We start from the raw sequence: 22,371 nt of genomic DNA on the forward strand, positions 1-22,371 counted from the left end.
TACATGCACCCCCATGTTTATTGCAGCACTGTTTACAATAGCCAGGACATGGAAGCAACCTAAATGTCCATTTACAGAGTAATGGATAAAGAACATGTGGTACATATATGCAATGGAATATTACTCAGCCATAAAAAAGAATGAAATAATGCAGCAACATGGATGGACCTAGAAACTGTCATACTGAGTGAAGTAAGTCAGACGGAGAAAGACAAATATCATATGATATCACTTATATGTGAAATCTAAGAAAAATGGTACAAATGAACTTATTTACTAAACAGAAATAGAGTCACAGATGTAGAAAACAAACTTATGGTTACTAGGGAGGAAAGAGGGGTCGATGGGAGGGGTAAATTGAGAGATTGGGATTGACATGTACACACTACTATATATAAAGTAGATAACTAATAAGGACCTACTGTATAGCACAGGGAACTCTTCTCAATACTCTGTAATGACCTGTATGGGAAAAGAACCTAAAAAAGAATGAGTATATGTATATGTATAACTGATTTACTTTGTTGTACAGCAGAAACTAACACAACATTGTAAATCAACTATACTCCAATAAAAATTTTAAAAAACGTTTACTTAAAATAATTGAAATCTACAGAAAAGATGCAAGAATAGTTTAATGAACTATCCTTCACCTAATTCATCCGTTATTAACACGCCTCCATTTAATTTCTCTCTCTTTCTTCAAAGTATTGATGGTGTTATTTTTATTATTTTCTGAACCATTTTAGATCAATCTGCAGACATCATGACCCCTTACTCCTAAGAGAAAGTACATTTAAAAATATGTCATAATACGATTATCAATTTCAGGAAATTTAACATTCATTCCATATTTTGGCTAACATATAGTCCATATGCAAATTTCACTCATTGTCCCACTAACGTCCCTTAGGTCAAGAAACAACCTCTCCACAAATATTTTCGCATTTCTGCATGGTTAGGTCTTTCTGAGAAAACAAATTCTGGCAACCTGGGTTAAAGGGTGATTGAACAGCAACCCTAAAGATAAAGACTTCTGGAGACATAAAAAGTCTTCTCCCTCCCCATAGCTATTTTCTCCAGGAAGGTAAAGTAGAGATCTCTCTAACCTCTCCCTAAATAGGATTTGCTGCATTCCAGAGCAAAGATCTCTCTTCACCTCTAGAGCGAACAATGGGCAGCTGTGAAGGCCGTGCTAGATAGGCTCTGGGATTCATAATTTTGGAGTTTCTCTTATGTAGTACAAACTCCACTGTATGTGCCTTCTTTCTGTCACCCCATGGGAAAATAGGGCATAAAAAACTGGTGCTAAGATTAGGTCAGTAGAAACAGTTCTATCTCTGATCCAGATCCAGAGGCTTCATGTTCCTCTGTGTGTGTGTATGTGTGTGTGTGTGCATATAAAACTGTGGAAATGAGATAACATCTCAGACCGTTTATAGTGCAGGACTTAACACTTTATAGCATTTTCTTCCCCAGATCCAGGATCCTATTGGGAAATGACATGTTGCATTTAGTTTGTCAAGTCTCTTTAGTGTCTTTTAATATTTACCTTTTAACTGTTTTGGGCCGCTCATCACACTGACATTTTTGAAGAGTTCAGACCATTTGTTTCATAGTTCCCTTCTTTCTTACACATTCGCAGATAGGGAGGGCCAACTGTACTCTTCTGCACCTTGATTTTTCACTTAACAACATATCCCAGGGAATTCCCTAGCTGTCCAGTGGTTAAGACTCCATGCTTTCACTGCTGTGGGCCCCGGTTCGATCCCTGGTCCGGGAACTAAGATCCCACAAGCCATGCAGCGCAGCCAAAGGGGGCGAAAAAAAAAAATATATATATATATATATATCTCCCAGAGATTATGCTGTATATTAAGGCCTTCCTTTCTTTCCTATGGCTGCATAATCCTTCTTTGTTTGGATATCCTGTTTCCCTAGTGTGTATCATATACAGTAGGTACTCAGTGAATGAGTGTTGAGAAAGTGGATGGTTCCAAAAAAAAATAAAAACGGGAAAATGAATGGGGAACAATTGAGCAGAAGAGCAATATATAGCCTGGACAGAGAATAATTTGGAGTCAGACAGACTAGGGATGCAAATCCAGCTCTCCTGGCATTGAGCAGTTTAGCATAGTGGTTAAGTAAGCAAGCTCTTAAACCAGAGTACCTGGGTTTGACTCCACCACTCACTTAGCTGTGTTCCCTTGGGAAGGCTATTAAGCCAACTATGCTTCAATTCAGTTTCCTCATCTGTGAAATGGAAATAATAAGAGCAACTCCTTCATAAGGTTATTGTGAGAGCTCAATAAATATTAGCTATACTTTATAGCTATAATTTTTCTAAACCTCAGTTTCTTCATATGTAAAATAGGGCTAGTAATACCCACTCAGCAGGGAAAGGGTTGAGGACTAAGTGAGCTAATGTCTTAGTATAGTGACTAGCACAAAGAAGTAATTAATAAATTATAGCTATCAAGACTAGGGGATAGAGGATTATCAGTACTGTAAACTCCTGTGAAGGTTGGACTTTATCTTGTTCACTAATGCAGGCCCAAGCACAATACCTTTCACATTGGCTTTGGAGTTAGACAAATCTATTTGTGTTTAAATTCCAGCCAGGATCACACCTACAAACAAATTACTCAACCTTTCTGATCCATATTATCCTCATTGATAAAACAAGGATAATATTAGTTTCTATCTCAAAGTTATTGTTGGAATTAAATAGAATGATTGGCGTAAAGCTATCTGATCTCACCTTAGATGATGATTTAAAAAAAGTAAAGCATATTGCTGCCCATGTATGTATGCATTACAAAATATTTTCATGATTATTTCTCTGTGGTAGCCATGAGAATGTGACTTGGGAGACCTCCAACCAGGGAGGGTAATTGACCAAGGCTCCAGCTGCTGAACGGTGAAATCCATCACTGCATTTGTACTGAGGCCATGCCTCCCATGGGCTGACCCATCAATTACTGAGTGTGGCAGAATACTAAGGCAGACCTGTTTCTGGGAGACATGGGACTTCTCTGATCATTGACTTTTGCTTGGGGATTCCATATGGCTTTGCCAAACCTTCCTCTGACTGCAAGGAAGCCTAGGGTGCTTTCACCCAATCTGTTCTCCCTCTCTCCTTCACTTAGGGTCAGACTTACATGGTAGTCTGAAAGCTCTCTCAGCCTGTTCCAGAAATTTCCCATAATAAAACCTTTGCATGATTAATCCCATCTTGGATTCTTTGAGGGCCCAGACTAATAACCCCCTTGGAAAAGGATCCCTTAAACATAATGAATATGTGCCTTTTTTTTTTTTTTGCGGTACGCGGGCCTCTCACCGCTGTGGCCTCTCCCGTTGCGGAGCACAGGCTCCGGACGCGCAGGCTCAGCAGCCATGGCTCACGGGCCTAGCCACTCCGTGGCATGTGGGATCTTCCCGGACCGGGGCACGAACCCGTGTCCCCTGCATTGGCAGGTGGACTCTCAACCACTGCGCCACCAGGGAAGCCCAAATATGTGCCTTTTAAAAAATGCTAGAGTTCATGATGAGTATATTTAAATCCAGATATTAGCCAAATTTTATTTTGGAAGGAACAATGACTCAGAGAGGAAAGGAAACACTGTAAAAGGTCTGACCCTCAGTCATTTACTATTCCTGCTCCTTCCTTCCTTCATCTTCTACAGATGTTACGCCCAATAGATTTATTGCATTTTATCTCTGTCTTGGTGTCTGCTTCCTGGAGGACTCTAACTGACACAGCCATCCAGAGGGAGAGAACTCCCGGCTCTCAAAATGTGTTTTATACAGAATGAAGGAGAAAAGCTGGAGTCAGGGTGGATGAGGGTGTGTGTGCAGGTGGGCTATCAGTGCCACTTCCCATTTTGCCTCCAAAACAGTACCTGGAGATCAGTATATGCAAACCTGAGAGTTGAAATTAGCCAAAATTAAATTCTTCTAACCCACTGAACAAGCTCATCAGTGATATAAAAAGTGATTATGTAGTTTAGTAAATTAGAGGTCATGACTGGATGATGGTCTGGGGAATAGACCACAATCAAACCTGTGGAAAACTTCACATTCTTATGCCTTGGATTTTAGTTCTATTTTATTAGACCCAGGCAATAAGGTTAAGGGAGTCTCGCAACCAACTGCCAAATGAGTTTCACTGTTGTGCTTTATTGCCCAAAATATACCTCAAGCCCCTGAGGGAAAGAAGAAAAGTCAGATAAAAGGTAAAATAATACCAGTGGCAACGTAAGAATACTCTTGAACCCTTTATGAATGTCAGGGCTGGGTAGCTCCTGGTGCAGGAAACCATTGCCTCTGGCAGGTAGCACAGAGCCTTATTGAGGAAGCCATGCAACACAGAGCCATCTCTGTGTCCTATTTGCTGTCCCATTTGCTCCAGGAGCTGTGAGTGGATATCCCAATACCACTGAAGGAACTAATTAGATAAAATGAGCATTGGGAAGTTAATCATTGGCCTAGATTCTGGCTCCCTGGATACAGTCATTGTCAGGATAACCTGAACTTGGTGGTCAATCATTCCACAAGGGATATACAAGATATGAATGTTCTTATACTCATTTTGTGAAAGGAAAAAGTCACACCTTCACAAACATTTTTTGTTATCTGCATAAAGGAACTTTGATTTATTACTTGGTACATATTTTGCAAAAATTAAGAAGACATATATTAAAATCTACCATATGGTATCCAGTCATAATAGAAGTCTGGCAGTAAAAATATAAGCCCAAATGAATGAATAAATGAACTGGCAAAAACTAGATTTGATTTTATATCTGACTCCCAAACCCATTTTCTTTTCACTTGACCATGATGTACTTATAAACCGTCATTTCCTAATCCCATGCAAATTATTCTGTGAGAGGAATAAATGCTAGTAAGTAAAATAGAAAACTGCCATTTTGGTGCAAAGCTAAATCACAGGTTCTCCATAAATGTTAAATAACAATGGTAAGGGACTTCCCTGGTGGTCCAGTAGTTAAGACTCCATGCTCCCAATGCAGGGGGCACGGGTTTGATCCCTGGTCAGGGAACTACAATCCCGCATGCCACCTGGAGCAGCCAAAAAATAATAAAATAAAATAAAAATGGTAGAAATCCATCGGTGGCAGTGTGCTTAGAATTTATAGAATCACACAGAATCCCAGGGGGGGAGAAAGGACCATTAAAGTCATCAAATCTAGGGGTTTTCAAATATGTTCAGGTAGTAGAGTTCCTGGAACTCACAGTGTTCTTTGCAAAACTTCACCGATTACTGACAGCTAGTATTATATAAACTGGAAATTATTTCACTAGCAGATGCCATGATGTAATGGGAAGGAGCAGGCTTTGAAATCTCACAGATTGGACTTTTCCATTCACTAGCTTGTGACCTTGAGTAGGTTAGTTAACCTTTCTGTGTCTCTGATCCCTCATCTGAAAAATGGGGACGTCTCCATTTCAGGATTGTTAAGGATTACTTTTGACAGATGTAATTGCTAATACCTTGACAAATGGTAGCTACAGATCCATAATTCCGTATGTAAAATGCTTGGAGCCAGATTTTTTCAGAATAAGGGATTTTTTTGGATTAAAAAAATGTAATATAGGGGCTTCCCTGGTGGAGCAGTGATTGAGAGTCCGCCTGCCAATGCAGGGGACACGGGTTCGTGCCCCGGTCCGGGAAGATCCCACATGCCACGGAGTGGCTAGGCCCGTGAGCCATGGCCGCTGAGCCTGCGCGTCCGGAGCCTGTGCTCCGCAACGGGAGAGGCCACAACAGTGAGAGGCCTGCGTACTGCAAAAAAAAAAAAAAAATGTAATATGGAACATATATATGTCTTATAAGTAACACCCCAGCTGAGGGTGTTGGATTATGTCTTATAAGACATAATCCAACACTTTTATATTTCTGCAGCGTTTGCACCAAGTTTATTAAAAATATAAACTTCTCAAACCATCTTGAATTTAATTGGGGTTTTGGACTTGTGGATAAGGGATTGTAAACAGGTATTAGTATTATTTGAAGATAATACGAGTGCTATATGTATGCACATCTTCATAGCTTAAGAAAATATGTATTTTTTATGAGGGATGCTGTTGGTATCAACCCAAATCCTTTTTGCCAGTTGATGTACCCATCCTCCAGCTGCTGCCAGTGGTGGCTGATAACTCACAGTTGTCCCCTTCCTGGAACTAGCCCTCAACCAAACAGGAGCCACCTCTCTCGGCGGTGACAGAAGTGGGGAGAACTGTTAATGACTGTCTGACATAATCCCTTGCCTTAAAAGACTGATTTGGGGACACAGTTCTTGTTTTAGAGTTTCCCTGTGGGATTAGACCAATGCCGGTCTTCAAAACCACATTCTTCTTTAGTTTTTCTCCCCTCTCCTATGCTGCTTCTATCTCTCCTCTTTTCCTAAGTGCAAGCCCTCAGGCTCTGCTTCTAGGGAACCTAACCTAAGACATTTGGTGCCAAGAGTAGTCCTAGAAAGCAGATTCTAGGAATGGGATTCTCAAGTTGGATCACGCAAGGACTGGATGGCAATGTGGTAGATGGAGTATGAGATTCCCTGGCATACTGTAAATGTAACTGCAAAGACTTTCACCTACAGTGAACTGGGGTGGAGTACAGGCGGAAGGAAGGGGATGCTCAGTCTAACTGGCGCAATGTCTAAGACGTGAAAGATATATGGGAGCCGTCGGGACCCCGGAGACCGGGACGCCCATCACCGCCCTCTCCCGCCCCCGTCGTCCGTCTGCGCCGCGCGGGGATGCCCCGGGCTCCACCCGGCTGGTCGGCGCCCAGCGGCTGCGAGATCCCTGCTCGGCGACTCACGCGCCCCTCTCTCTTCTGACCCCGGGCGGGCGAGGGAGGTGCAGCCTTAGGGGTGGTGAGGTAAACCCAAGAACTTCCTGGGGAGAGGGTGCACGGGGGATTTCCGCAGTCTTCCCCGCGGCCCCCTCAGTGGGGCGGTGTTGGGAGTGCCCTGGGGTGTTCCGAGACCGCGGAGGGGGAGGGGAGGTGTTAGGGGACTCCTTTTCCTCCACTCCCACGACCCCCTTGCACTCCCCGAGGCGACCCAGGTCCCTTGCTGGCCACCCCCCCACCCTCGCCGCCGCCTCGGGTTTGAGGTGGGTGGGTGGCTTTGCGTGGGCCAAGGATTTCAGGGTTTGGGGGCTCCCGCATTCTAGGTCTCACCTCCTGCCCTCTTCCTGGGCCTCGTTGGCTGAGGTGTTCCCGTAGGGGACGAAATCAGTATGTTGGCTAGTGGCCTTGGTCCTTAATCCTTTGGGTTTGTTTTAAGATTAATTAAAAGAAAAATGAACAGTAATCCTTGAAGATAACTGGGCAATTTTTCTTTAGGTTTCGTTTTTAATTGTACAAGTTCAAGTGGAGTCAGAAGCTCTTCTTACTGGTGTGAGGACTTATACAAGCCTTCATTTTGTCCACACAGACCAACAGATCATCATTTTTAGAGAAGATACTTTTTTCTCTCCTTTTTTGGTGTCGTTGGTACCAAATACTAAATTCGGGTGCATAATTCTGACACAAGTAATTGCATAAACTTTTCACATGTTGTGCTTAAAGCCAAACCAAACTGTTGTGTTGAACTTGGACATCTTGAATTGAGAGAACTGGTAACTTTATTTTAATACATATATATGAAGAATTTAAGAAAATAAAGGCTTCCTCGGATGTGTGCCTCTTAAAATTATTTGCTTTGTTATTAGACATAAAATAAGAAATTTTATAGCACTTGCAGTGAAATTACACTAGAGTACAAGCAGAACCAAAACAAAGTTGCAAAATCTATTGACTAATTTAGGGAGATATCTCTTTGGAAATTTAAATTTTCTGTGAGAGTAAGTTACCATAAGTATTGGTATACATTGCTTTTCTCTCCTCAAATAAGTAAATAACAACGCAAATCTCAGACTTATTTAACACAGTAGTTTTTAGCAATGGAAAACCTACAAATTTTTCCTTGGTTCAGGGGTCAAATAAAAAACTGAACAGGACTGGAGATGATGGCAGCCCTCCAGTGAAAAAAATGATGATAGACATTCACACAAATGGAAAAATGATGATAAACAAGATGCCAACAGTAAAGAAGGAACACTTGGACGACTATGAAGCGCCAATGGAAACTGATGAAGAGCATGTCAAGAGAACCTGTGCCTCTGTGCCTGAACCTTTACATTTAAATCCCAGTTTGAAACACACTTTGGCACAATTCCATTTCAGTAGTCAGAGCTCTCTGGGTGGACCAGCAGCGTTTGCCACTCGGTATTCCCAAGAAAGCATGTCACCTACTGTATTTCTGCCTCTTCCATCACCTCAGGTTCTTCCTGGTCCACTGCTCATCCCTTCCAATAGCTCCACAGAACTCACCCAGACTTTGTTGGAAAGGGAGTCTATTTCTTGTTTTCAGGTTGGAGAAGAAAAGAGACTGTTTGCCCAAGCCCTAAATTCTGTTCACCGAGAATTTTCACTCCAACAAATAAATACAGTATGCGATGAATTGTACATCTATTGCTCAAGGTGTACATCAGACCATCTTCATATCTTAAAGGTCCTGGGAATACTTCCACTTAATGCCCTATTCTGTGGGCTGATCACATTAACTGATGCACAAAGACTGTGTAATGCTTTATTGCAGCCACATACTTTTCCTCAAAATGGTAGTATACTTCCTGCTAAAAACTCATTGGCTCAGTTGAAGGTAACTGGCAGTGCCTTTGAAGTGGAACATGAATGCTTAGGCAAATGTCAGGATTTATTTGCACCCCAGTTTTATGTTCAGCCAGATGCTCCGTGTATTCAGCATCTGGAGTGCTGTGGAATGCTTGCGCCCCAGACATTTGTGATGCATTCTCACAGATCACCCGACAAAAGGACTTGCCACTGGGGCTTTGAATCAGCCAAATGGCATTGCTATTTTCACGTGAACCAAAAATACTTAGGGACACCTGAAGAAAAGGAACTGAAGATAATTTTAGAAGAAATGAAGGAGAAATTTAGCATGAGAAATGGGAAGAGGACTCAATCCAAGATAGATACACCACCTGGAGTGGAAATTATAGTCACGGTATCCAGTTATAAAGCAGGAAGGTGACCATGTTTCTCAGACACATTCATTTCTACACCCTAGCTACTACTTATACATGTGTGATAAAGTGGTTGCCCCAAATGTGTGGCTTACTTCGGCTGTATCCTAGCCTAAAGAGGTCACAAAGACAGAGGCAAGTAAATCTATACTAAGACATTCAGAGAAGCCTCACAGCAGTGGGAAACATCAAAAAACAGTGTCTTATCCAGATGTCTCACTAGAGGAACAGGAGAAAATGGATCTAAAAACAAATAGAGAATTATATAGCCACTTAGATCCATCAGTTTCAAATAATTCTACAAGCAAAAGGAAACCTGAGTCTACCACCTGCAACTTAGCCAGAGACACAAGTAAGGCGGGAATTGACCGTGATGCTGCAGCTTCATCTCCACTTCTTGTCAAAGATGTCATTTGTGAGGATGATAATGGAAGAAGTAATGAGAACTTATGTAAAACAACAGGAAAAACTGAACTCAATTTTGCAGAAGAAGCAACAACTTCAGATGGAAGTTGAAATGTTGAGTAGCTCAAAAGCTGTGAAGGAACTCCCTGAAGAATAGCAGAATTTACAGAAAGAGCTTGAATCTTTGCAGAATGAACGTGCTCAAAGAGTGGAAGAATTTTATGTTGAACAGATTTAGACATAAAATTAGAGCAGGCAATGAAACAAAAATGTACCTGTGACTCACATTTAGAAAAAGATAAAGAAGCTGAATATGCAGCACAGCTGGCAGAACTGAGACAGAGATTGGACCATGCTGAGGCTGATAGGCAAGAACTCCAAGATGAACTCAGACAGGAACAGGAGGCAGGACAGAAGTTAGAGATGATGATAAAAGAGCTAAAGCTGCAAATTTTGAAATCATCAAAAACTGCTAAAGAATAGAAACTTTTAAAGAGATTCATCTGTGTGTTCCCAACAGGGTTTATTTTTGTTTGTTTGTTTGCTTTGGTAATTGAATTCTGAACAATTTATCTGCATGAAAATAACTAGGCATTGTATCCATTTGTAGATCAGAGAAAGTGAAGAGATTATATATTAGTATATAAATTTTTACATTTTCCAAATGAATGAAAATGTGTGTTTCTTTGTACTTTTTTTTCAACCAGCTCAGTAACAGTACTTTATGGTTTCAACTATTAGATAATCTGCCTATATTTCCAATGCAATTTAGCAGTTGCATACTTTTTAAAAGCTGCATTGTGTGATGGAAAATAGTTTTGATCAGTTTTGTTATCCATATTTCAGATTCAATTTTAGATACAATGGTGGCTTCATAGTTCATATATAGAGCTACTCAAGGAGTTGAATCTCCATTTTTTTTCATGAACACAATCTTCTAAGTTAATATAGTATACTCATTATTATAATCAAAATTTGCTTTAATTTTGTTCACATTGTGGAATGAATTTCCACCAGTTCTCTTCTATTTAATGTCTCCTAAGAGACATTTTGTCAGTAGAGGAATTTCATTGATTAGGTTATAGCACACCCCATGGGGAAGGATAACATGCTTTCTTATACACTGCTGCTAAACACAAGAAGCAGTTATAATTAGATTTTGTTTAAATGTGGTTATATTTAGAAAAAAATTTTTATGTAGCAACTTTAGAAGAGGAAATAAAATGTAATAATTTTTGAACTTTTATGTTGTTAATAGTGGTGTGAAAATATTAATGTACTTGAGAAAAACTGATACCATTGATGTACATCAGTTTCTATAGTCCATAATCCTCCTGTACAGTTTCTGTATGTAGTTGTGAGTCTTACTGATATTTATATAATGGATTTGTTTTCCTTATATTGTAAAAAATTAAACACTTTAGGGCTTCCCTGGTGGCGCAGTGGTTGAGAGTCCGCCTGCCGATGCAGGGGACACGGGTTCGTGCCCCGGTCCGGGAAGATCCCACATGCTGTGGAGCGGCTAGTACCGTGAGCCATGGCCGCTGAGCCTGCGCGTCGGGAGCCTGTGCTCCGCAACGGGAGAGGCCACAACAGTGAGAGGCCCGCGTACCACAAAAAAAAAGGCCCGTGAGCCATGGCCGCTGAGCCTGCGCTCCGCAACGGGAGAGGCCACAACAGCGAGAGGAGAGGACCCCGCACAACAAAAAAAAAAAAAAAAAAAAAATTAAACACTTTGAAGGTTAAAAAAAAAAGAAAAATATATGGGAAATAGCAACTATAAGGATTGTGGAAGTGGGTGACTGATGCTGAGTCTGATGAAAGACTGATAAAAGAAAATGACCTAAGATCTATTAATCAACAATTTAAAACAAAGGACCTCACTGTTAGTATTTAAAGAGACCCTCATCTCTTGCAGCCAGTATTCAGAGATAATTATCAAGCAGAATGTTAAGAATGGGAGAATTTTAGAAAAGGCTGAATTCTCAGTGTAGGAAAGTTTCCTCATAAGGGTTGGGTCCTGATGGGGAAGAAGTAGGACCTTGAGATTTGGGGTGAAGATATCTAGGTAGATTCATTTGAAACGCTTGAATCCCAAGACTCCTCTGAATCCTCTGAGCCTACAGAAGTGCCCCTCTGGCCTAGGTGGGAAGATAAAGGCCCATAATACCTCCCCATTTTGTAGGTACCTTATAAGACAATGTAAGTCCTCCTCAGGATCTGCTCTGACTTCTCCTCGTGGCCACCAGACTCATAACTAGGAACAAATGGCCCAAGTAGGCAATATTAAATCCCCAAATAGCTATAGCACCTGACTTACATGTAAGGCAAGTACCAGGAAAGGATGCCTGAGGGCTGGATAAATGGAGGTGGGAATTTAAAGCTGGATAAGGGAGAGTTCATCAATATCAGGGCTCTCTGTTGTGACACAGGATTTAACACTCAGCAAGGACCCCTAAGAGATGGTTCTATACACTGGTGGAATGGCTCTTTAAAACTTGAAAAAAGTGATAGCCACACATTAAATAGAGATGCCAGAACTGCCATGGTAAAAGGAATCAAAAGGCTCAATGAAGTGGGCCTGCAATAATGGGTTTATTATCTAAGACTGAAAAATCCACTAGTCAATCGTGTTTTTTGGAAAGCTTGGAGGACACTCCATTTACCAAGACAGCAAAGGATGCACTAGATAGGGAAATTACCGGCATCATTGAGAATCTTGCAGCAGCTGTGGTCTCTAAGTCAGGACTGATGGTAGGAGATGGGCTCTCTAGTAGCAATGAGGATAAGAACTCAGATTAGCAGAGACCAGGTGGCTGTACTTCACCATCAGAAGAACGGTGGGGCTTAATGTTAGAATAGTAGCCAGGAGGGTCTGGCCAGCAGGGATTTTGGCGATGGCTCAGAGAACATGGTGTTCCGGGAATTCCGTGGTGATCCAGTGGTTAGGACTCCACACTTCCCGGAGTGCAATCCCTGGGCAGGGAACTAAGAACCTGAAAGCTGGGTGGCACAAGAAAAAAAAAAAAAAAGAACATGGTGTTCTTAGGGCCAAGATAGATGGACGGCCATTGTATATAACGAAAAGGGAGGGGGAAATGAGGAGTTGTTTAATGGACATAGTTTCAGTTTTGCAAGATGTAAAAGTTCTGGAGATCTGTTGTACAACAATGTGAATACACTGAACACTACTGAACTGTCCCCTTAAAAATGTTTAAGATGGTATATTTTATGTTGTGTGTTTTAGCTACAATTTAAAATTTTTAAAATTATTTTTCAAAAAAATGGATGAGAAGGCTGAGATCAGCTGCTCTACTGGAAAGTCACAAATCTTTGCCTGTTGTCAGACCCAGAAGCTATCAATTATAGGAGACCAGTTTCCCATGAGGAAGCCCCCTATAAAATCACAGCAAGTATACATAGTAGTGATTCCTGCAGTCCTTTCCCAATCCATGGCCACTTATTCAGATAACTCTACAATGGAGTAAGAAAAATACCTAGATCTTTCTAAGGTTGTTGGAGACAGGGTCCAAGTTAACACTGGTACCTGGGGACCTAAAGCATTAGCATGGTCTCCTCACTGGAATAGGAGCATATATGAGTTAGATAAAATGAAGGCTTGGGCAAGGTTTGTACCACAGTTGTTCCACTAGGTGTATGGACCTACCCAGTTATTTCCCATTCCTGACAGTATAATTGGAATGGGCGTACATAGAAACAACAGAACTCTCACATTAGTTCCTTAACCTGTAGAATAAGAGCTACTAAGTAGTAATAAGAAAGGCCAAGTGGAAGCCCCTGAAACTGTTCCTGGACAATGGTCAAAATAATAAATTAAAAACCTGTCACATTTTAGGGGAATGGCAGAGTTTAGTACCTCCCTCAAAACTTTAAAGAATGGGGCTTCCCTGGTGGCGCAGTGGTTGGGAGTCCGCCTGCCGATGCAGGGGTCGCGGGTTCGTGCCCCGGTCCGGGAGGATCCCGCGTGCCGCGGGGCGGCTGGGCCCGTGAGCCATGGCCGCTGGGCCTGCGCGTCCGGAGCCTGTGCTCCACAATGGGAGAGGCCACAAAGTGAGAGGCCCGCGTAACGCCAAAAAAAACCCCCCAAAAAACCAAAAAACTTTAAAGAATGAAATAATGATGGTCCCTGTCATATTCCTATTTAATTCACCAGTCTGGCCTCTGAAAAAACTGATGGATCATTGCAGATGACAAACTTAATGCAAACTTAATCAAGCAGTGGCTCCAACTACACCTGCTATGCCAGATATGATATTTTTCTAGAGATTAACAGAGCCTCAGGTACATTGTGTACAGCCATCGATCTAGAAAATGTGTTCTTTCCCACACCCATCTGGAAAGAGGATCACACAGGATGGGCAACTATACATTCATGGTCTTGCCCCAGTGTCATATTCTCTGTCTTATTATAGTCCAAAGGTATCTGAACCGTTTGAAAATTCTAACATGATATTAGTCCAGTATATCAATACCATCAGATGTGGTAGGAAGTAAGTGGCAAGTATTCTGGATACCTTAGTAAGGCATATATACTCCAGAATGTGGGGGAGAAACTATACAAATATTTAGAGGCCTACCACATCAGTGAAGTTTTTACAGGTTGAATGATCTGGAGCATTCCAGTACATTGCTTCCAACATTAAAAAAAAAAAAAAAAAAACCATTGCACAATGCACCTCTTACCACCAAGAAACACATTTGGTAGGCCTCTCTGGGTTTTGGAGGCAGCATATTCTACACTTGGAACTACTGCTAAGACCCATTTATCAGCAGATACAGGTCTGTTGGTTTGCACCCCACAGGCCTACAAGCCCTGTACTTGCCCAGCTTCAAGACCAAAGAGCCCAGAGTCAGCAACAGAGACATCAATGATTTAATGGATAGGGGGACCTCACATGTCTGAAGCAAGGTACTGGAGCAACACCCCACCATGTGTGGCAGGTGGGAGGCAGGACATGGCAGTGGTCTTCATTCCCAGGGGGAGGGGGAGGTTACCAGTTATAGGGTGAATTGATGTCAGGTTAGCTCTTCAGTTACCAGGGAAAGCAGCAAAGGGGCACACCACCACCTTTCACTACCCCTTTGATAAGCTATCATAGTGGAGATGTTCTGATCTAAAGCAAGAACAGTCCTTAGCTGGGGCCTGGGGCAAGTAGATAGGAAGGTCAGTCATGTGAATAGGGTATTGGTGAAGCAGGCACTGGTTGAGCAGGGTATTACAGAGAACAAGAGTACAGCCGTCTTGAGTGGCCTGACCATACAGGTTGGAACCTTTGATTGGGGCCCAGAGGAAGAAAGGACTGAAAGATTAAAACTGAGATATGATCAACACTGCTGCTTGGGCTCTATGACTCGACAGATCCCATGATAGTTGAGCTATCTGGGAACAGAGAATGACACTGTATGAAATCTCTGGCCACCACTTGGCTCAAATATTTGGACATTCATGCATTTCTAAATTTAGTTGATTCATGTTTACTTAATATGTACTTACCATATGGCAGGCCCTGTCCTGGACACTGAAAACACAAAGATGTAATAAAACCTATTCTCTGTTCCCAAGTAGCTCAGTCTAATTTTACTCTTACTATTTGCCTGCCATTTGACTCATCTATTACCTACACCCTGGCATTTGCTAGGATTCAGGTAGTAACAAAGTGGGACCAAATGGGGAAAAACTTGAGAACAATTCTATTAACTAAAAATCGACCACCAATCAGGCCAAGGCCATCATGATTTGATTTGAACAAGCCACATCAGTCATGCTTTAACAATAAAAACTCAATTACTGAGACCTACTGTGTATATGCCACACACTTCATATACATTTATCTTCCCCCCAAATTCTGCAAGGTGTTCTCTCTCTCCACATGAGAAAATTGAGGTTTAGGAAGTTAAGGCATCTAAGACACATATGAAGTGTTAGAGCTAAGATTTGAATGTAGGGCTACTTCTGGCACCTCAAATCCTCTTTTACCACTATATCATACTACCTTCATGCTACTTCCAGTGATCCGTAATAGTCTGAAAATACCTTGATGTATTCAAATTCCTTCATTAAACATTAAATTCCTATTTGAAGCCCGCTAGTGACAACAAGCTCTTCAAAGTGGTCCTTTTCATCTATGATCAGGAGATTCTTCCAGAGTAAATTCAAATGTCCTCTCTTTAGGATCATTTAGTTGCAAAGAACACTCAAGCTAGGGAGAGGGAGATGTTTTGTTATCTTGGCTGCATTGGGTCTTTGTTGCTGTGCACGGGCTTTTCTCTAGGTGCTGCGAGCGGGGGCTACTCTTTGTTGTGGTGCGCAGCCTTCTCATTGCGGTGGCTTCTCTTGTTGTGGAGCACGGGCTCTAGGCACGCGGGCTTCAGTAGTTGTGGCACACGGGCTTAGTTGCTCTGCGGCATGTGGGATCTTCCTGGACCAAGGATTGAACCCATGTCCCCTGCATTGGCAGGTGGATTCTTAACCACTGTGCCACCAGGGAAGTCCTGAGGGAGGTGTTTTAAGAACACAAAAATCTCACTGTAAAGTTAGCAACCCAGGGACACAAAAAGGACAGCCAGGCATCACGGAGACAGGAATTTTGAAGCCATTTTCTGAAGCTGTCATTTCTGCTTCATTCTTTATTCCGTAACATTCTTACCAGCTTCCACTGCTTGCTCATGGCCTGGCATTAGTGCTCTAGCCCCATCCTACTTGACCTTTCAGTTCAAGATTCCATTATCATCTGACTTGGTCTTTTCTTTTAGTACAAAATCCTTAGAAATAAATAGATTGACCCAGTTTAACCCATGGATTGGATCTTGGATCATGTTCTAACCTTGGTCTGACCACCTATGACTACAGTGGAGTCACCCCGAAAACATGGCTGTCTGAGTTTAAGTAGGATCTGTGATGTAAAACAACTTCAGAAGGGGTGTGAACTGGGCTTGATACACTGTGTTAACAACCTTGTTCAGAAAAACATAAAGATGAGATGAATATCCTCTTTTTCTGTGACACTTAAACAGAGTCTGTAGCAACCTGGTATGATCTTTTATTTTTTGTTTGCTATTTTCTAACTTAACTAAGTACAAAGGAGGCAGGGATTGGCTCCTATCCATCTCTGACCCCTCAAAGCACATATCCTAGGGCTCTCAACACTGTGCCCTGGAACAACTTGATGCTGGGGTAAACAGTATTTGTGATGGGGTACACTTACCGTTGGCTGATCTCTTAAACATAGGGTACCAAGAGGCATACTGACAGTTTGATTTTGTGTGTGTGTGTGTGTGTGTGTGGTAAAATACACACAATATAAAATTTACCATTTTAGCCACTTTTCAGTGTACCTTTTCAGTGGCATTAAGTACATTCATGTTGTGCAACCACTATCCATCTCCAGAACTTTTTCATCATCTTGAACTGAAACTCTGTACTCACTAAACAGTAACTCCCTATTTCCCCCTCCTTCCTGCGCTTAGTAACCACTGCTCTGTCTCTATGAATTTGACTATTCCAAGATACCTCATGTAAATGGAATCATACAATACTTGTATTTTTGTGTCTGGTTTATTTCATTAAGTGTGTTTTCCAGGTTCACCTTTGTTTTAACACATATCAGAATTTCATTCCTTTTTAAGGCTGAATAATATTCTATTTTATATATACTAGGTCCCCTACATATGAACAAGTTCTATTCCAAGAGCTTGTCTGTAAGTCCAATTTCTTTGTAAGTCCAACAAAGTTAGCCTAGGTACCCAACTAACACAACTGGCTACATAGTACTGTATTGTAATGGGTTTATAATACTTTTCACACAAATAATACATAAAAAACACACAAAAATGAAGAAAACATTTTTAATCTTACAGTACAGTACCTTGAAAAGTACAGTAGTACAGTACAACAGCTGGCATACAGGGGCTGGCATTGAGTGAACAGGCAAGAAGAGTTACTGACTGGAGGAGGGAGAGGAGCTGGGAGATGGTAGAGCTGGAAGATTGTCAGCAATAGGAGACAGAGGGCTAGCTGCAATTTCACTCACGCCTGACGCTGATGGCACAGGTTCTGGTTCCTTGCTGGATTCAATTCTATCTACCCTCTTGAAAAAATGATCCAGTGAGGTCTGGGTAGTAGCTCTTTTTTTCTTTTCGTAGATGACACGGTAGCACTGGACTGCATTCCGAACGGCTGCTGCAACCTTCATGTACTGTTCTTCGTTCATTCCTATGCCTCAAAAACTAACAGTGCTTCCTCAAATAAAGAAAATCCCCTTGCCATTTCCTGCATCATGACTCTCTTTGGTTCTTCAGTTACTTCTTCCTCTTGTCTCTCTTCATCCTTTCTGTGGGCCTCCAATTCCATCAGGTCTTCATTAGTAAGCTCTTTGTGTTGCACAGCAAGGAGTTCAGTGAAGTAATCTTGCAGATCTAGCTCCAGTTTCTCACTGAGGGTCACTAAGTTGCTGAAGACCTCTTTGGACTCCTCATCCACCTTCCAAATCCATGAAAATGGTAAACAAACTGCAGGCAAATGTTCTTCCAAACCCCATTCATGGTGACAGCCGTAACCTCACACCAAGCAAAGTCAATGTTTTTTAAGGCCTGGTAGATGGTAGTCCTTCCAAAATTGTCGCAAGGTTGTTCCTGATTTGTCACTCGTCTTTACTGCCTGATGAAAAGTGTGATGTAAATATTTCTTGAAAGTCGCTAGAACTTCCTGGTCCATAGGTTGGATGAGCAACATAATATTTGGTGGCAGATGCACTGCTTTGATGCTGGGATGAAAGTCGTCCATGAATGGGGGGGTGGCCCGGAGCATTGTTGAGCAGCAAAAGAATGTTGAAAGGGACATCCTTCTCCAAGCAGTATTTCTCTACCTCAGGGATAAAGTGGTGGAAAAACCAGTCCTGGAAAATGGCCTGTGTAACACAGGCTTTGGGGTTACTCTTCTACACAACAGGATGAGAGCCCTTGGCTATGTTTTTGAGGGCTCTTGGGTTCTCTGAATGATAAACTAAGAGAGGCTTCAGCTTCATATTGCTGGAAGCATTGTCACCAAACAACGGAGTTAGCCTATCCTTTGCTGCTTTATAGCCTGGCATCAACTTTTCCTCCTTACTGATGTAACTTCGGTCTGGCATCCTCTTCCAGTACAGCCCTGTTTCATCCACATTAAAAACCTGCTTGAGGGCTTCCCTGGTGGCACAGTGGTTGAGAGTCCGCCTGCTGATGCAGGGGACACGGGTTTGTGCCCCGGTCTGGGAAGATCCCACATGCCACGGAGCAGTTGGGCCTGTGAGCCATGGCCGCTGAGCCTGTGCGTCCGGAAAAAAAAAACAAAAAAACCCTGCTTGAGTCAATATGTGCCTTCATAAATAATTTCTGTGTTTCATGAAACTCTCGGGCAGCTACCATATCTACACTCGCTGTCTCACTGCTTACTTTTACATTGCGAAGGTTGGCTCTAGCCTTGAACCCTTGAAACCAGCCATGGCTGTCATTAAAAGATGCGCCCTCTGATTCTTCAGTGTTTCAAGTCTTCATAAAGGTTTTTGGCTTTCTCTTGAATTAGCATTAAGCTTAGTGGGACTCAGTGCTGAAGCTGATCCTGAATCCACATACTGAGAAGTTTCTCCATCTCCTCCATCACTTTTACACGCTTTGTTGATATTGTTGTCGACATCGTCGGCACAGCCGACTTCACATGTTCCATGATCTTGTCCTTGTTCTTTAGAATCGTGCCAATGGTTGAACAATTCACGTTTTAAGAATGAGCAACATCTACCATATTTTCGCCTTGCTCCACTCAATTATTTTCACTTTTTGTTTCCATTGTTATTGCTTGGCATTTCTTAGCAGTACTGGCTACATCACCTTTGCTTTTACGCTTGCTTCCAGACATCCTGGGCTTGAAATAAAGATACTGTACTACTGTACTCTATAAAGTACACAAAAGCACAACCACTTGTGGAGGATGCATGCACATGACAATGTATGCCAAACATGTGAACTAACTTATGTGACTGGTCATGCGAATGCATGTTCGCATCTTTGAAAGTTCACCACTTGAAGGTTCATAAGTAGGGGACTTACTGTACATTCTATTGATTCCTTCATCTGTTGATAGACATTTGGGTTGTTTCTATTTTTTGGTTATTGTAAATAATGCTGCTATGGGGACTTCCTTGGTGGTTCAGTGGTTAGGACTCTGAACTTCCACTGCAGGGGGCATGGGTTTGATCCCTGGTGGGGGAACTAAGATCCTGCATGCTACACAGAGCAGCCACAAAAAAAAAAAAAAAAAAATTGCTGCTATGAACATGGGTGTACAAGTATCTGTTTGAGTCTCTGTTTTCAGTATCTCTCTGCTTTGGGGTATATATCTAGAAGTGGAATTGCTGGACAATCTGTGTTTAATGTTTTGAGGAGCCACTATATTGTCTTCCTCAGCGGCCACACCATTTTACATTCTCACTAACAATGCATAAGGGTTCCAATTTCTCCACATCCTTGCCAACATTTGTTTTGTTTTTAATAGCAATCCTAATAGGTGTGGAGTGGTAGCTTATTGTGGTTTTGATTTGCATTTTCCTAATGATTAGTGATGTTGAACATCTTTTCATAGGCTTATTGTATATCTTCTTTGGAGAAATATCTATTCAAATCTTTTGCTCATTTTTCAATTAGGCTGTTTTTTGTTGAGTTGTGGTTACTTATATATTGTGTATATTAATCCTTTATCAGATATATGATTTTCAAATATTGTCTCCCAGTCTGTGAGTTGCTTTTTCATTCTCTTGATAGTATCCTTTGATACACAAGTTTTTAATTTTGATACACTACAATTCACCTTTTCTTTTTTGGCTGTGCTTTTGGTGTCATCTATCAAAGCAATCATTGCCAAATTCAAACTCACGAAGCTTCCCTCTGTGTCTTCTTCTGAGGATTTTATAGTTTTAGTCTTATGTTTAGGTCTCTGATCCATTTTGAGTTAATTTTTGTCTGTGGTGTAAAGTACACCACATTCTTTTGCATGTGGATATACAGTTCTTTCAACACCATTTGTTGAAAAGACCATTCTTTCCCCATCGAATGGTCTTGGTACACTTGTCAAAAATCATTTGACCATACATATAAAGGTTTATTTCTGGGGTCTCTACTTATTCCACTGCTCTGTATGTCTGTCTTTATGTCAGTACATTGTTTTGCTTGCTGTAACTTTGTAGTAAGTCTTAAAATCAGGAAATGAGTCCTCCAACTTTCTTTTTTTCAACTGTTTTGGATATCTGGGACCCCTTAAGATTCCATATGAATTTTAGAACGAGTTTTCTTTTTCTTTGTTTTCCTTAGCATGAATACTTTATGTTCTTTTTATAACTTTTTAAAAATACTGAAGTATATTTGATTTACAATATTGTGTTAGCTGTATAACATAGTAGATTTTTTTTTCAGAGTATATTCTAAGTTATTACAAGATATTGGGTATAATTCCCTGTGCTATACAGTAAATCCTTGTTGCTTACCTATTTTATGTATAGTAGTTTGTATCTATTAATCCCATACTCCTAATTTGTCCCTCTCCCAACTCCCCTTTGGTAACCTAAGTTTGTCTTCCATGTCTGAGTCTGTTTCTGTTTTGTATATAGATTCACTTATATTATTTTTTAGATTCCATATGAGTGATATCATATAGTATTTATCTTTTTCTGACTTATTTCACTAGGCATAATATTCTCTAGGTGCATCCATGTTGCTGCAAATGCCAATATTTTATTCTTTTTTATGACTAATATTCCATTGTATATGTATCACAACTTCTTAAGCCAATCATATGTTGATGGGCACTTGGGTTGCTTCCATATATTGGCTATGGTAAATAGTGCTGGTACATGTATCTTTTTGAATTAGAGTTTTTATTTTTTCTGGATATATACCCAGGAGTGGAATTGCTAGATCATATATGGTAGTTATAGTTTTAGTTTTTGAAGGAAACTCCATACTGTTTTCCATAGTGGCTGCACCAATTTACATTCCCACCAACAGTTAGAATGGGTTTTTCTATTTCTGCAAAAAATTTTAGAGTTTTCATAGGGATTGCATTGACTCAGTAGATCTCTCTGGGTAGTATTTACATCTTAACAACATTAAGTCTTCCAATCCATGAATATGGGATGTCAGTTCATTTATTTAAACAATATTTTGTAGTTTTCCATGTACAAGTCTCTTGCTTCCTCGGTAAAGTTTATTTCTAAGTATTTTTTTCTTTTTGATTCTATTGTGAATGGAATTATTTTCTTAATCTACTTTTTGGATTGTTCATTGTCAGTGTATAGAAATGCAGCTGCTTTTGTGTGTTGGTTTTGTATCCTGCGGCTTTGCTGAATTCATTTATTAGTTCTACTTTTTTTGTGGGCTAGTTTGACTTAAACACATTAAAAAAAAGTGTGGCTGCAGGATAAATTCATCACCACCTTGTTCAAGTGTATATTTTTCTTTAACAAGGTAACCCTAAAAGGATGCAAAATTTTGAGAACACCAGTGCCAAGATTAACATATGTAACCTAAGAATTTTTGCCCATATACCACCGTCAAAGATCCCGTCCCAGGTTTGCAAAATACCCAATTATTAAGTTCATAAAACTCAACTCCTGAATATATACAAAAATTACAAATCCTACTTGTAAAAAAACCCTCAAACTTACTGAGTAATCCTTAAAATTTGACTTTCAGGCTAATATTGAGTGATATTTGATGAGGATATCCATCTAGAGGCCACAAAAACATAATTTTTATTTCAATAAATATTTGTTGAATGGTGTGGGGTGATGTTTAGAATTT

The 22,371-nt window shown here is 40.9% G+C and overlaps 1 pseudogene; it reads left to right on the forward strand.

Moving 5' to 3' along the window:
• Positions 1–6,700: 6,700 nt before the first annotated feature.
• Positions 6,701–10,008, forward strand: LOC103077644 (ski-like protein pseudogene; annotated as a pseudogene).
• The last annotated feature ends 12,363 nt before the right edge of the window (positions 10,009–22,371 follow it).

This window comes from Lipotes vexillifer, unplaced genomic scaffold (genome assembly GCF_000442215.2).
Source record: "Lipotes vexillifer unplaced genomic scaffold, Lipotes_vexillifer_v1.1 scaffold525, whole genome shotgun sequence".
NCBI lineage: Eukaryota > Metazoa > Chordata > Mammalia > Artiodactyla > Lipotidae > Lipotes > Lipotes vexillifer.